Source organism: Mytilus californianus, unplaced genomic scaffold, assembly GCF_021869535.1.
Source record: "Mytilus californianus isolate M0D057914Y unplaced genomic scaffold, xbMytCali1.0.p SCAF_7, whole genome shotgun sequence".
Lineage (NCBI taxonomy): Eukaryota > Metazoa > Mollusca > Bivalvia > Mytilida > Mytilidae > Mytilus > Mytilus californianus.
This window is the reverse complement of record NW_026262723.1, coordinates 4202761-4218279: the sequence shown is the minus strand read 5'-3', so window position 1 is coordinate 4218279 and position 15519 is coordinate 4202761. Positions and strand designations below refer to the sequence as shown.

At 30.5% G+C, this 15519-nt stretch overlaps 1 long non-coding RNA gene across 1 annotated transcript in view; it reads left to right on the top strand.

Moving 5' to 3' along the window:
• Positions 1–2645: 2645 nt before the first annotated feature.
• The window catches only part of LOC127708254 (uncharacterized), an 84200-nt gene continuing 71326 nt past the window's right edge, over positions 2646–15519 (top strand). The window contains exon 1 of the long non-coding RNA XR_007985217.1: positions 2646–2665. This is a non-coding gene — a long non-coding RNA (uncharacterized LOC127708254). The remainder of the gene's footprint in view (positions 2666–15519) is intronic.

Below are 15519 nucleotides of genomic sequence, written 5' to 3'. Positions count from 1 at the left end.
TGTACATGCTGTCCATGTTCTTCTTGAATGGTACCGTCAAAGCTATGTTTTTCTCTGCAGTTTTTTTGAAAGTTTCTTCTTGTCTTGGTTGAAAAAGCACACAGGTGTAAGTTATCTATTATTTGGTGAATACAAAAATATCGTGGAGGTGAGACAATAGTTGAAGTCTCGGAAATAGGGAAAAAACGAATTTGAAAAAAAAACCTCAGATTCAATGATGATAATGGATTTGTACTTGTTTAAATGCATTGTATTGATTGTTTGACATTTCTAAATTGATTGTATAAATAAAAGTTTTATTATATAGTATTTTTTTTTATATTTTAGGATGTTTATACAACAAACAATATGTTGATAATTTTATTATCTGTGAATTATTAACAGGAGGACTAGTGTTTCATTGCTAAAATGTTTAACGCGATTAAAAAAAATCACCTATGGACATGAGAAATAGACTAGTATGATAACAACCTAATATACATAACTAGATCATGATAATTTTAAAAGCATGTGGACTAATAAAAGTGATCAACACTTCGTCTTGATTGAGACTTTTGATTTTCGTTTGTTGCGGATGACAAGATTGTGAATGTTATTAATGCAAACTTTAAAGCAGTTTTGTCGAAAAAAATCCGTCTTAAAAAAAAAGTATTAAGCAAAAATATCAAGGTAAATTCAATAAGGTTGAAGTCCATGAAACTTGACAAAAGAAAACGCTCGACAATATCAATCAACAGAACGAATGGAAAATAAATGTCATATTCCTGACTTGATATTGACATTTTCCGAAGAAAATGGTGGGTTTTATAGTTCGCTTAACCTTCCAATTGTATATGACAGTTGTTTATAGTCCCGTTATATAAACAGAATCGGGTGAGCAACCCAAACAAACATAACTGATTAACGTAACCGGGATCTAGAAGCGAAATCTGTGTAAATATACGTCACGACTGACTTAAGTTTTGTAATTGATTGTACATACAGTATAGTAAAACATAATAAAAATATATACTTTCCTGATAAAGTACAAAATAAATAGATATATATACAAGGACATACACAATAAAAACAACACTATAAAAACCTCATGCGACATAATAGGACAATGACAAATGAAGGGAAAACTGTATATATTATAAAAAATGATACAGAACGTCAACACCTAACTTCCATAACTCAACAGCATCCTGTACTATTTGTAAAGTATACACTTAATATTTATCTATTAGGTTTTTTTTTCTGAGAAAAATGACGGGAGTGTTAAAAGCATTTCAAGAACGACTAAATGAATGTTAAAAACGAGTTAAGGTGAAATAGTAGTTCATATATTTCATTTCCCTGGTTATGACTGCTTTCCTATGTCCCATACTGAGGCGAGGGAAATCAACCTGTATGCGCTCCAATTGGATGTATGACATGTATGAGGATGGTATATTTTTCTATTTTTTCATGAATAACTGCAATATGGATATTTGAAAATAAATTATTGACAATGTTTTTTTTAAGTTCTTCGGAAACATATGTTTAAAGGAACGTGTGTATGGATTATAATTAAATTTCATTTAAAACAAGTGCGATGTTCGTACTTATTCTGTGATTTGTTGGCAAAATAAGAACTTATCATCATAAAAAACTACGAGAAGGACAAACACGTAGCATACTTCATTTTATTTGGTTTACTTGTATTTGTTTGTTTACTATCACAGTGATCTTTTTTAATGACTTGTCATTGGTTTAAAACTCTTTATATCTAATCTAATAATGTAGTTTTTTTTTCCCGAAGATCTGTATATTTTTCTTTTCTTGAACTAGAATTTGATAAGATACTAATCTCTAATGCCATTTGTGTTTTCTACAACGATATGAGCTTGGATATAATGTACAATTGTCTTTTGTCTCTTATCAGATATTGCTGGGGGGTGTTTGACGTTTATTTTAGGTTTGTGCAAAGGAACAGGTAAGCTGTACACTCGTATTGCTCTCAATCTTTTTAATAGATCATCTAATACGTGAGGCTAATGTAGCGCAATGTTTCGTTCTTTTTCGACTGTATTGTTTTTATGTCATGTATGTATTCTTCCGAGATTTCTAGCTATATATAAGTCTAACTATCAACAACTGTCATACACTTGGGAGGCTAAGCTAGCTATAAAACCATGTGTAACTCACCATTTGTTTAAGAAAATGACTGTACCAAGCCAAGAATATGGCTATTGTTTTTCACTTGATCTGTTGATTGATAGCGTTTGAATTTGTCAGTTTTTATAGACTTCTTTTATGATTTTGCATTGGAGTTCGGTATTTTTGTTTTACATTTTTTCGATACATCATTGGATTTAGAGTTTTATGCTATTTTAAATAAAGCGAACTTTTTCCTTTATAACATCATCAATTGGTCTCTGGTGGATAGTTGTCTTATTGGCATTCAAACCACATTTCCTCATTTTCATAATTTTATATACACTTAAACATGCATATCTCAGGTGAATCGAAACAAGGTTTTGATTCGATAATTTCAAATCAGATTTTTCCCAGCTTGAAAAGTTATTGACTGGTTTATATCATAACCATCAAACCGCCGGTGATGAAAACGTGCAATTGAAAACCGTTATGAAATCAATTTTGATCTTGTGGACAACTTGTATTTTTTTCGCAAATTATTATGGTAAGTTTACTTGCAGCCATTTAATACGCCATCGAGTAAATTTTTTGCTTTAGACAAAAATGAAACACTGTCATTTCTATACGTTCACAAATTTTATAAGAAAATAACAAACACTTGTTTTAGATTTGCTTTACATGTAAAACAAATTTGTAATAAAATATATGCTTTCTTGTCAATCTATTAATAACAAAGCGGATCAGTAATAATAAATTGCCTGCAATATTTATATATTCTGATTTTGAATGATTTCCTACGTCAAATTGAACACTTAATATCTGTATTATTTTCTACCCATTCGGGGCAACTGAGATCACCCTTAGTTTTTTTTTTTTTGGTTCATGTTGCTCATGAGTCCTTAATTTTCTGTGTAATGTTTTGTGAATATGTTTGGTTTTTTTTTTTGTCGTCTTTCGTTTGTTTTACATCGAATTGTCAGTTAGAAATAGGTTACATAAGCTGTGATTGGCAAAAAACTTACGATAATTTGGTCCTCAATGCTCTTCAACCTTGCACTTCATTTGGTCTGTTTAACTTGTTTGATTCGAGCGTTACTGATGAGTCTTTTGTTGACGAAAACGCGTGTTTGGCGTACAAAATTTTAAGCCTAGTATGAATTTTCCATTTTTCACATAATAATTTAGTTGAAGAATATATCACTTTTTCACTGCTTAGACAAGTCCACAAGAGCTGTCATATAAGCACATACAAAGATTAACAATTGTAAAAAAATAACGTACATATAAAAAGTAGCGATCATTGTAACAAACTTGAATGTTAGAACGGGCTGACAGTGAAAAAGTACCCTGGGAAAATAATATGGCCGAGAGAACGTCAATTAGATAGAAAATCATAGACACAAATATCCATACAAAATCATCTAAGATAATGGGCTTGTAATTATCTGCAGCATGCGCGCGTTTCAAAAACAAAAAGACTCAACAGTGATAACATTAACGGTACCAATATTTTTGCACCAGATGCGCATTTCGACAATAAACGTCTCTTTAGTGATGCGCGAGGCCAAAATATTTACATATCCAAAACTTATTACGCACACGAAGAGCTCATAAAACAAGAAGGACACAAATTATAGCAAAAACCGGACAAAAAATCAGAGATTTGCATGGGAGAGATATATTCCTTAATATAAAATGATTTCCCAAATTTTTTAACAGAAAATTTTAATAACACAATAACCGTATTTTCATGCCAATACCAAAGTTCTGTTTACTGGGCTGGTGATAACCTCGGGGACTAACAGTCCACCGGCAGAGGTATCGACCCAGTGGTAGTAATAACATTAGAGGTACCAGATGCACATTTTGACAATAAAAGTATAAATGTGCATCTGGTACCTCTTATGTTATTACTCTTCAGTGATGCTCGAATTATAAATGTTAAAAAGTCAAACAAAGTACGAAGTTGAAGAGCATTTAGGACAAAAGTCCGAAAAAAATATATGCAAAATACAGCCAGGTAATATATTCCAGGGGTAGAAAATCCTTAGTATCACAAACAATTCAAAGTTTGGTAAACAGTTAGTTTGTAGATATGAACATACCAATGACAATTCATTTCAACACATAAGTGCTGCCATACGACATCTTTATATTTATTTAATACTGTACACTTTTTAAAAATATGTTTAATTTATAAAGTGACTAAAACACAACACATTATTGGTATATATTGAAGAATTTCTAATAGTAAACAATTATAGCCTTTGTATAAGGTCGATACGAGGTTATATCGACCTAAGAGAAGCATATTGACTGAGGACGAAGTCCGAGGTCGATATGCTTCTTTTGATCGATATAACATCGTATTGACCTCAACCAAAGGCTACAATTGTTATATTATTAATCAACAACTATTGCATGAACAATGTAAAATTGGGGATTTCTAGAATGTTTTTTTAGTAACATGATGTATGCCCCGTGCAATATGCTGTTTTTGACCTACGAAAAGCTTAACACAACAGTATTGGCGTGCAGACTGAGTAAATACAAATGTACATGTGATCAAGTTTAAACGAATCACAAATCCTTAAATATATTCGATTAATAATATAATACAATATTATAAAAATCTTAAGGTAGTAAATTTGATATACGTTATGAGATTTAAATGGGATAAAGTATATGATATATTTTGATTGTTGAATACATACAAATATACATGACCTACTTTATAATGGGATAAAGTATATGATATATTTTGATTGTTGAATACATACAAATATACATGACGTACTTTATAACCTCAATGTTCACTAATTGTGATGACAAATATACATGACGTACTTTATTACCTCATTGTTCACTAATTGTGATGACAATACAAATATACATGACCTACTTTATAACCTCAATGTTTATTAATTGTGATGACAAATTTTGATCGGCATCTTTTTAATTCACTTATTTGTTAACAAATAATAAAACAAAGGTAAAATATATTCAAATGACAAAAAAAAAAACGTGTTAAATAAGTTGAAAAAAGTGAAAATTCAGAATTTCCCCAAATCTCGTTTTTCATGAGAGATTTCAATAAAATTAACCCATTTACAAAGTTATGATATATTGATTCAAAAATTTAAAGTGCTTTAGACGCACAAATATTGATGAAGTGTTTAATACAATTATAAAGTGTTAATTTCATCTATAAATTTATAGATATTCAATTAAGATTGAGAAATCCTCGGCTAAAAATATGATGACTCCACATAGAATCACAGTTTACAGTATGCATAGTTTACCTTTTATGTTTAGTAATTTCATGAAATACGCATATGTAGTTTGAACTGGTTGGAAATGCTGATTTACTTTTGCAGTCTATGAAAATAATTGATATTTGAAAAAACATTTTTGTTAGGGTGTTTCGTTCTATTGAAAATTAATAAGGTATCTGTATCCCCTGACTGTGCTTTATGTTGGCCTTGGCTTCAAATTTATTCAAGTTATAGGTAAAATTAAATAGCAGAATGATTTAGCAAATTTGAGGCCATAGGGGAAGAAATAGGAAAAAGTCAATAATTCCTGGTTCATAAAACAAATTATTTTTCATGTTGAGGCAGTGATTTCATAATTATAAAGGTCATTTGTATACAAAAATATATAAAATGTAGACGGTCCAGTAACAACAACACTTTAGGGAATGACGGCACGGTGGCCTAGCCACCGAAACATGTCGATCTCAATAAATTACTGGAGCATTCCTTAAAGTGTTGTTGTAACTGGACCTTCTACATTTCATGTCTTTTAATCGTAACGACCCTGCATACCCGAGGTAACCACTTTATGGAATCTACTGACAGAATATTTACCAGGCGTTGGTTCACTTGTGTTTAAAAATATATAAAGTTTTATTTCGAAAACCACTGATTTTAACAGTCAGTTGTAATTTGTAAAATGTTTAATGAATTTGTATATCAAACTAGTTACTTCATAAATACAACTGTTGCAAACATGGCTTTATTCTAACACTTAAAGCTCATATATTAGCCCCATTATGTTAGATGTATGGTTAGATTTTAAAAGATTTTGACGCGATTTCTTATAATGGCCAATTTAGGAAGAAATTGTTAACTTTGAAACTTTGAATTGTATACGGTGAAAATGGCAGGATTTGATATCTTATATAATCTTGAATGTTGGAATGAATTACTATTAAAATTTGTATTTATAGTGTTCGGAAAATTTTTCAAAGTAGTTTCATACAGATTTAAGGAATTTAAGGTGGGAGTATTAGACATATTACATTTACTGTAAAGGCAAAGATAAGAGTGTATGTAGTAATTTATTTTAGGCTATGATTCAAAAATGGCTGATTCACTAACTCCGCCTCTTTTGGGGAGATACTTAGTATTCCTAGATATTTTCATTTGTTTACCGACTTTTTCCCAGATATGATCTCCTTGTTTAATCTCATATCATTTCCTTTTAAATCTCATTAAGACACAAAGCTATCAATTTGAGTGTTCAGGAAGACTTTAACTAAAGGGAGGAAGTACATATATATATGTTAACAAAATGCTACACAACCCTTTGTTTTGAAATTAGCCAAACATAAGTGATGCATGTGAACTGTTCAATTCCAGCATATGATTTAATTTTAAACTTCATAGTAAAAGTGGCATAGGTTTTTCTATCCTCAGGCATAGATTGCCTTAGCCGTATTTTGCACAACTTTAGAATACAATTTTAATGATCTTTAATTTCGTATTTGATTTGGCCTTCCAACTGTTTTGATGCGAGCGCCATGGATGAGTCTTAGTCAGACGAAACGCTCATCTGTCGTACCAAATTATAAGCCTGGTATCTATGGTGAATTTGTAAGCGTTCAAGGAGAAAGAGATGATGGTTTATATGGTAGTGAGACAGTAAAACGAAATAACTAAATAAACGCAATGTCTTTATAAAATATGCAAGGAGTCTATTCAAATCTTTAAGGTATGAATCGTCTTTAAAGTTGTGAATTGATTATCAGAATAGAATAGAAGCTATCAAGCATATGCCATCAGCACAACCTTTTCCCATATAACAAATAATGTTGCGATGCGAAATTTGACAACCATTTACATTATTGTTAATCCAATTGATTGTAAATACATACTTCACAACATATCCGCAAATAAAGTTCAAATCGATAAAAAAAAAATGTTCTCACCTATAATATGTACAATTGAACAGAATTTTTGTTCAAAGAGTTTTTGAAGTTTGCTCTCTGAAAACGTTTGAAATTGATGCTTTTTCCGATCGACTAGATGTACCAAGTTTAAGCGGCAATCAAATCCTACATGACAAAAAGTAACAGCAAAAAAATGTATTCACAAAACACTTTAACAAAGAAAATCACAGTTTAAGTAACAGAAAGAATAAAAGGTCAGTCTTTGCAGGCATATCAGTTTGTTAAAATACCCCGACCTCGAGCGTCTCTGAAGAGACTTTATTTTCTAAAATGCGAACCTAGTCCTCATTACGTTGACCACAAAAAAAAACATATATTTTTAAATAGAATGTCGCTGATTAAGCTTCTTAAAAAAGTAGAGTGATACATGTCTTTTGTCTTTTCATACCCTTTAATCGTCACGAATAAGCACACACTAATTGCCACTGGTAAGCAAGCAAAAATAAATCAAACAACATATCCCTAAGACATTTACAAGTACAAAATGAAGAAATAACAAAAAAAAAAAAAACTATCAATAAGTTAAGAATATAAAATCTCTCTTGAAATTACTAACCATGGAACAAAGGATAGTCCTTAAAAGGTTGAACATCTACATTTCAGCAATGTTCGCACTGCGACAAAATCTTACATTTCATGAATAAGACTTCAAATAGAAAAAAAAATTACGTAGTAAAGTAATAAGCTGTGTTTGTGCAATAAAGTTATGCAATGTGTTACACTGTGACTTGAGTAAGCACTTTATACCTTTTTGTAATATAATTGTCTTTAAATAAATCAAACCAGGGTAATCTAAACGCCCAACTCACACTGAAACAAGTTTTATCATTTCATAATCATCTTCACATATGACTTTCAAAGAACCATTATTCATATTCTTTGTATGCATCACAATACCTTAAACTTAAATTTCATTTTTTTTAAATATCACTAGTGATCATTAATAATGACAAATGTTCTACAATTTTACTTGAAACAGAATATGCATCATACAAACATTTATTTTATTTCCTCGGACGTCTTACATACCATGCCAACGCACCTGTCTCCTTATAGTTGTGGAGCTTATACCATACACTAAGGTTCTGTTTTATTTTGATATTAACCTTCTTACTGAATTTATGAGATTCCAACAGTAGTAAACTGCTGTTACCTCTAAATCAATATTACTACATTGAATTTCGTAACTTTCATAGTTCTCTCTAGATGTTTTATAATACGGTATGGAGATTAAACCATCTGTCTTGATATGTCATTTTGACTATGTAGTTCATTCTTTATCACATTTATAACATATATTTTAAAAATGAACTCCAATTCTATTAAAACAGTTGACGACGTAATTACAAATCAAAGAGAATTGTAAATTATTGTACAAGGACAAAATTTCTATTAGAAAACATTACTTTATTTTTGGATATTTGTAAAGTTCTGTTTTTCATAAAGATGGAATACAACATTTAGCACATATCAAATTGGTATATGGTAAGAGTGGATAATACAGGTTGAGAGAATGCAATAGATACTCATAAACAGTGAAAAAGCAACATAAATTTACCAGTGCAGAAAATTAAATACCGAATTTTGGTTGTTAATGACTTCCTATTAATATTCTGTCCTTTTTTATTAGTTAATAAAATAAACAGATAGATGATTATGAAATATGTCACTTTATTGATAAATTTGTGCATATAAACACTGCAATATCTTTAACGTTAATTAGTTGTTGATTTCTTTCCTGCTGCGTAGTTTTATCAATTACTAGTTAATTAAAAGTTAAGAAATTCTTTTCATAATTTGAACATTTTATTGTTACTTCTAAGTACCTGAATCTTTCGTGTTTTATATACAAAAATTTATCTCATTTGAATATTAAAGTATATTTTGTGTTGAACAATGTTGAAGAAAAAGTGAGTCATTTATCTCCTTTAAAGATTATCTACATTGTACTTAATAAAATCTTGATAAAATATAATTATGTATTTTTTCGATGTTTTTATTACTGTCTTAACTCTATTGTTAAAGCAACATAATTTATTCTAAGGAACCTCTCACTTTTGAAGAAATAACAAATATGTGAAAAATACACTGCAAACAATTTCATCGCAATATACTGGACCTTTACATTTGTATTCATATGAGCAGAATATATAAAAACACTCCCAAAGACAAAACATAAAAATATAGGGCCAAGTGTTTAAGTTTCATATCTCAAAACTTTAAAAAAAGGAACTACGCAAACGTAATTATATATTTCTAATTGCTCATTGTCAGCTTCCTGTTCCTACGTAGTAAAATATCCTCTTTTCGATTGTATGACGTTTACCTTATCGACACACCAGGTTTTAGATATTTACGTGATTCCTTCGTTTGTTTTACTCAAGCAATCACAGGGTCGATTGATTTATCTTTTTACGATGATATCCTCGTTATAAGAAAAGTAAAGTAAGTAGGTGTCATTAATACTCTACACATACTTCACTGTCTTTGGAAAATATTCACACATCTTCACATCTTTCCAAACTTTATGCGCACTATCTACACATGCCCATGAAAGAGTTTAAAACTTGACCCCGCAAAATTTTGAGGCTGATCCGAAATTATAAACGTATCTCGCCACAATAAACGACCAAAAGTGCTCCTCCCTATTAAAATAATACTAACAAAAAAATACTCCAAACCGGAAACTATTGTTGAGGTTGGTGTTTATAGATTTTCAATTGTAGCGCTGTGAAAAGAGCAAGGTGTCTATTCCTTCAATCTTCTTTGGATCAAGCCTTCTATCAGTTCTATCTGAGGAGTTTCTTGTTCTAATATCTACTTGTACAACTTTTGTTTATTGACTTTTTATCAAATAAAACTTGTTTTACTACGCCTTCGTTTTTATATGTTTATAATTAATGATACGAGATTGAATGTAAGTAAACTACTGTTCCATATCTTTTTAAAATTCTAATGGGTACAGGTTGCCAAACAATGTTTGAATCGTTAAGAACGGGTTTCGAGCCGTAAAATCGAAGGAACGTCAACAAAAGCACTTCATTGCCTCGATCTATACGTGACAATCTGCTGTCGAGTACAAATTTCAATATATGATTTTACTATCTTTACTTCACATTACTTGCAATTATGGAAGATTGGGAGAATTTTGTATTTACACACCCAATTATGAAAGAATCAATCATTCCTAAACGCATAACTATTTGTTTTTAATAAGAGAACAATTGTTTTCATTTATTTACGTCATTTTATATTACAGTTGCATTGAACATTGCGAAGTACAAACAAACCGCCCAGTCAACATTCTCTGATGATGATATCGGCAGTAGAAAGTCTGCAAAAGCAGTAGATGGAGAATACGAACAAAATATGTGGCTAACATCAGGGTGTACACACACTGCTCTACCTGATGATCAACGTCATTGGTGGGCGGTGGATCTTGGAGCAATTTATGCTATTAGTAATGTTGTTAGTTTTGGTAGAACAGACTGTTGTTGTAAGTTCTCACTCACATATTTCTTAATTTCTTTTTTGGTAACATAAACTGTACTGGTAAATTCTAATTAACACTTTACTTAAAAGGAGAAGGTACGATATGGTCACTTGTTATCCCTTATATTAATATTTTGAATAAGGTCTCACATAATTGTACGAAGGCTTTAATTACATCCCAACTATTGCTGTTGAACTGACATGATAGGCTTATATTACTTCATATATTTACTTGTGGCCATACACATCTGTACATGTATTTTTATGATTTCATTCACATAGTTGAACCTGTTGAACCAAGAAATTAGGTAATCAACGAAATATCAATTTCTTATAGGGTTGCGTGAAAAATGTAACAATACCACTTCAGTAAGATCCACGAAAACGCAGTTAATCCTCAATATATTGATGTCATTGATAAAGGTGAACTAAGAATTTGAGTGTTCAACGGAATACCAATTTCTTATAGACTTATGTGTTAGTTGTTAGAAAAAATCTAGTTATTCCTTAATCCACAAAAAACACGAAATTAAAAGATTATTTAGTATTTAATCTTTAATCGGGTCGACTGCTATATTGTTTTGCTATGTCATAAATGTGAACAGAGAAAAAAATACCAGAAAAAAATAATGTGAACATTTAATTTATTGGAGTGTTTAAAGAATTGTAAAATAGTTCATAACATTCGTTCTTCTCTACGCTATCATTTCAAAATAATTGAGATTTCATATTATCCATGTAATATTTATCTTTCGTTTATAGATTAAAGACGAATCAAAAAGTCAGCAAATTGGACTTTGTCTATAAGTTTGCACATTAATTTTGTTTTTTGAATGCACTATGCAGCATTTAAATCACCAAGTTCAACCGACCAATTTCTTCGGGCAGGAATATGGCAGTTGATTTCTATTCGTTCCGTTGGTTGATAATGTCTAACGTTTGATTTTGTCAGGTTTGATGGACTTTCCCCTTTTTGAATTTAATTTAGAGTTTGATATTTATGTTATATATTTTTTAACATTCAACTAAAGTCAATTGTCCTACAAGTGGGAGGTTTAGCTAGCTGTCAAACCAGGTATAACCTATTATGTACTTCAAAAAGTACAAAGTCAGAAATATAGACAGTTTTTATAAATTCTATGTATACAGTATGTATTTCAGTTATTTTGAAGTCCTTTTGTTCGAATAAATACAACTGCACCCCTCCCCCCCCCCAAAAAAAAAAAAACACAACAACAACAAAATTTGTATGCAGAATCGCTTTAAACTAACAACCCCAGCTTGGCTTGAAACATTATTATTTATAAGGTTAAATGGCAAGTGTTGAAAGAAACAAGGCTTCGAGGACGAGGTGTCTCATGTGTAAAATGTGTTAAACATTATAATGTTTAAATTTTGGCGGATAGCAGGAAATGGTTATCCTACGCCTTTTCTGATTCTCTCAAATTTTGTCTGTGACCTTAATATGTCTTTTCGTAATCGATTTACGAGATTTGAACACCAATAAACTTCTGTCGCCTAAAGTTTAACCGTACGTTTCAACGGAGTTTATACACAAGTATCAATTTGAGATTAGCGCAAATGATCGCAATGATATCTGTTCGACACTGCACATGTTGAAAAAGGTTGTATCAAATTGAAAAGTTGCTTGTTTATGTTACAGCAACTTTTCTTTTAATTTCTTTAATAAATTTTAAACACGTTTTGTCGATCAATCTGAAGGTTGCTAACTTACGATTACAAAACGATATTATTCTCGGCATGTTTGTTTTAAATATACATTCATATTTTTAATGTGGTAAAATCATTATCAGTAATGTAAAAGTCTTTTTAAATCATTTTTGAAAAACAAACATAAAAAAGTTGTATAATGAATTGTGCGAGATCGTTCTATCTATTATGTTTGGCTCTGCAAAATAATTCTAATGGCAACATTCAATGATATAAACATCAAACAGTCACATTGTCTGACGACGTTGATTACAAAACGAAACATTCTAATTTAGATTATTGTTGTGAAATCGAATGTAAAATTGATCCTTATTTTTAGCAAGCCTTTTATTCAGTATATCGCGAACAATGATAGTGATAGAAGAAGTTTCCGATCGGATAATGAATACAATTCAACATCATAATATGTGAAAAAAATTCTTAGAATTAGCAAAAGTTTGGATACGTTACAAAAAAGTGTCATTCATGCGATGAAACTGCGCATTAAGTTAAATAAAAAAAAAGTAAATACGATTCATATCCTTACGCAAAGTATTATAAAAAAACATATAGAATTTAGTATGTTCACATTCCAATATATCATGCTATATTTGAAACTAAATCTTCAGTGTATCTGAAAGTACATTTAACCTCAGAAATAGATTACCTTAACTGTATTTGGCAAAACTTTTAGGAATTTTTGGTTCTCAATGCTCTTCAACTTCGTACTTTATTTTGCCTTTTTAACTTTGTTTGATTCGAGCGTCACTGGTGAGTCTTTTGTAGACGAAACGCGCGTCTAACGCAGATACAAAATATCTATCCTGGTATCTATGATGAATTTATTTAAGTTTAAATGGACAAAGGTTCATTTTATTAAAACAAAAGACTTATTTGGGATGTGATAGTCAATGAATGACCACACTAAAGGTTCCGTTTACATATTGTTATGCTATATACTTATAGTTTGTTAACGCGTTTGTTTAGTAGAATAAATCGTGAATAAACCAAAATCAAAAATGAACATCAATAGGTCGTGTTAGTCCAGTTTTCAATCAAATCAACTAAAATGATAAATTATCATATAATTACAGAATGATACGAACGCTGCAAAATAGACATATTTCATGATCTTTTTAACGATGATCTTAAAAACTATTTGTTTGTGTTCATGATCAGAAATTAAATCTATATATGAATATTCTGATTTTTTAAACATTTTGCATAAATCTCTGCAAAACAATTTTAAGAGCCATTTGAAAAAATAATTTCGAACGTCATTGTTCACTGAAAAGTAATTTGGTCATTTATATTAAAAACAAATAAATATGTTTGTGAACATTTTGTATGATATTTAAATGCTTATGGGCAGATCGCCTTTTGTGGTTTCGTGAAATGGTGGATGATTTAACTTTGATGTATTCAGAAAGGGATCATAATGCTGGACGCTTTTGAAATGAAATATCATTTTTAGATTAGTTTTCTGTATCTTTCCTGTTTATAAATTTTGAATTGTTCGAATTACTTAAATAGATTTTTGGAATTGTCAATTTGAATGCCCGTGAACTTCTTATTTAATTTGGTCTTCAAACAGTTTTGATTCGATTGCTACTAATAAGTCAAATAAAGACGACAGTTACCGCTAGTGAACATAACTATATGTCTGGTAATTTGATGAATTTTTACAGACTTTTTTTTCCCAATCACAATACTTTATTTATCACCGTTACTGTAAATCTTTTACTATCGATTGTCTCGTATTCCGAATGAAAGGCGTGTTAAGGTAAAAAAGTATTAACAAAAATACCAAACTTCAAGGTAAATTCAAAAAGGGGATGTGCATAAAAACTAACAAGATCAAAAGCTAAACTTTATCAACTAACTGAACGAATGGTAAACAACTGTCATATGTCATAAAGATCAACATGTTAATTTCATTAATCATAAGTCAATGAAGCGAAATATTCACAGCACATGATTGTTGACAACACTAATCTTTAGTTTTACTATACTTATGTTAGTTAAAATGTATATTACAACGTTTTTTATGATTAAAACTTTTTAATAGTTGTTTTCATATAACTTGAATTCGATATATATATATAGATATATACAAATCTAAATTGAAAACAACGTTCAAACCTATGATTGCGTTGGATAAAAACCGCAATTTTTATACGTGTGCGTGCAAAACAAATTTTCTGGTAGAGGGGTCTAAATACAGCACAAACAACATTTTCAATAAGACCAAATGAGTGAAAAAGTATATTTTAACAAAACGCATTTGACTAGCAGGTCGAACAACTGATGTTCTTAAACCCTGCTGACTGCCATTAGCGATATATATATATATATATATATATAAACGGAAAATGCAAACATGTATTCATGGTTGAAATCATAACTTTAAATGTTTTCTTATACAGCACTTGCAATTATATTCCACCATCACCTGCCTTTACGGTATGTAATTCCCAATTAATACGAAGGTTCGGGCCTAACTTTCTGATATGAATTCCTAGATCGAGGATTGCTGCCTACTAAGGAGCTATTACACCAAGAATTATTATTGGTTAATTTGCAGAGATTGATCCCTGCAAACTCTATCATCATTTTATTGTCAAAGATTTGAAAAAAACACTTTATGATGTTGGTGCGTCCGATATTTGTCTTACAGACGAGTACATATGTTTTGTTGACGTGACTACGACAAGTTGTATGTTATTGTAGTCATCTTTGATATGTATTGTAGCTGAGAGACTCTCAAATTTCAACATTGACGTCATAAGGCCATGCAAAAACTCAACTCATTGGTTTGAAGGAGTAACATCACTATGTCATCACAGACAGGAGGCTACTATCTATCTAAATGCAACCTGTTCTCATGAGACAATCGGAAGGTATGTCCGCATACAGCTGAAAGACCCGAATGCTTTAGCCTTATGTGAAGTTGAGGTACATGG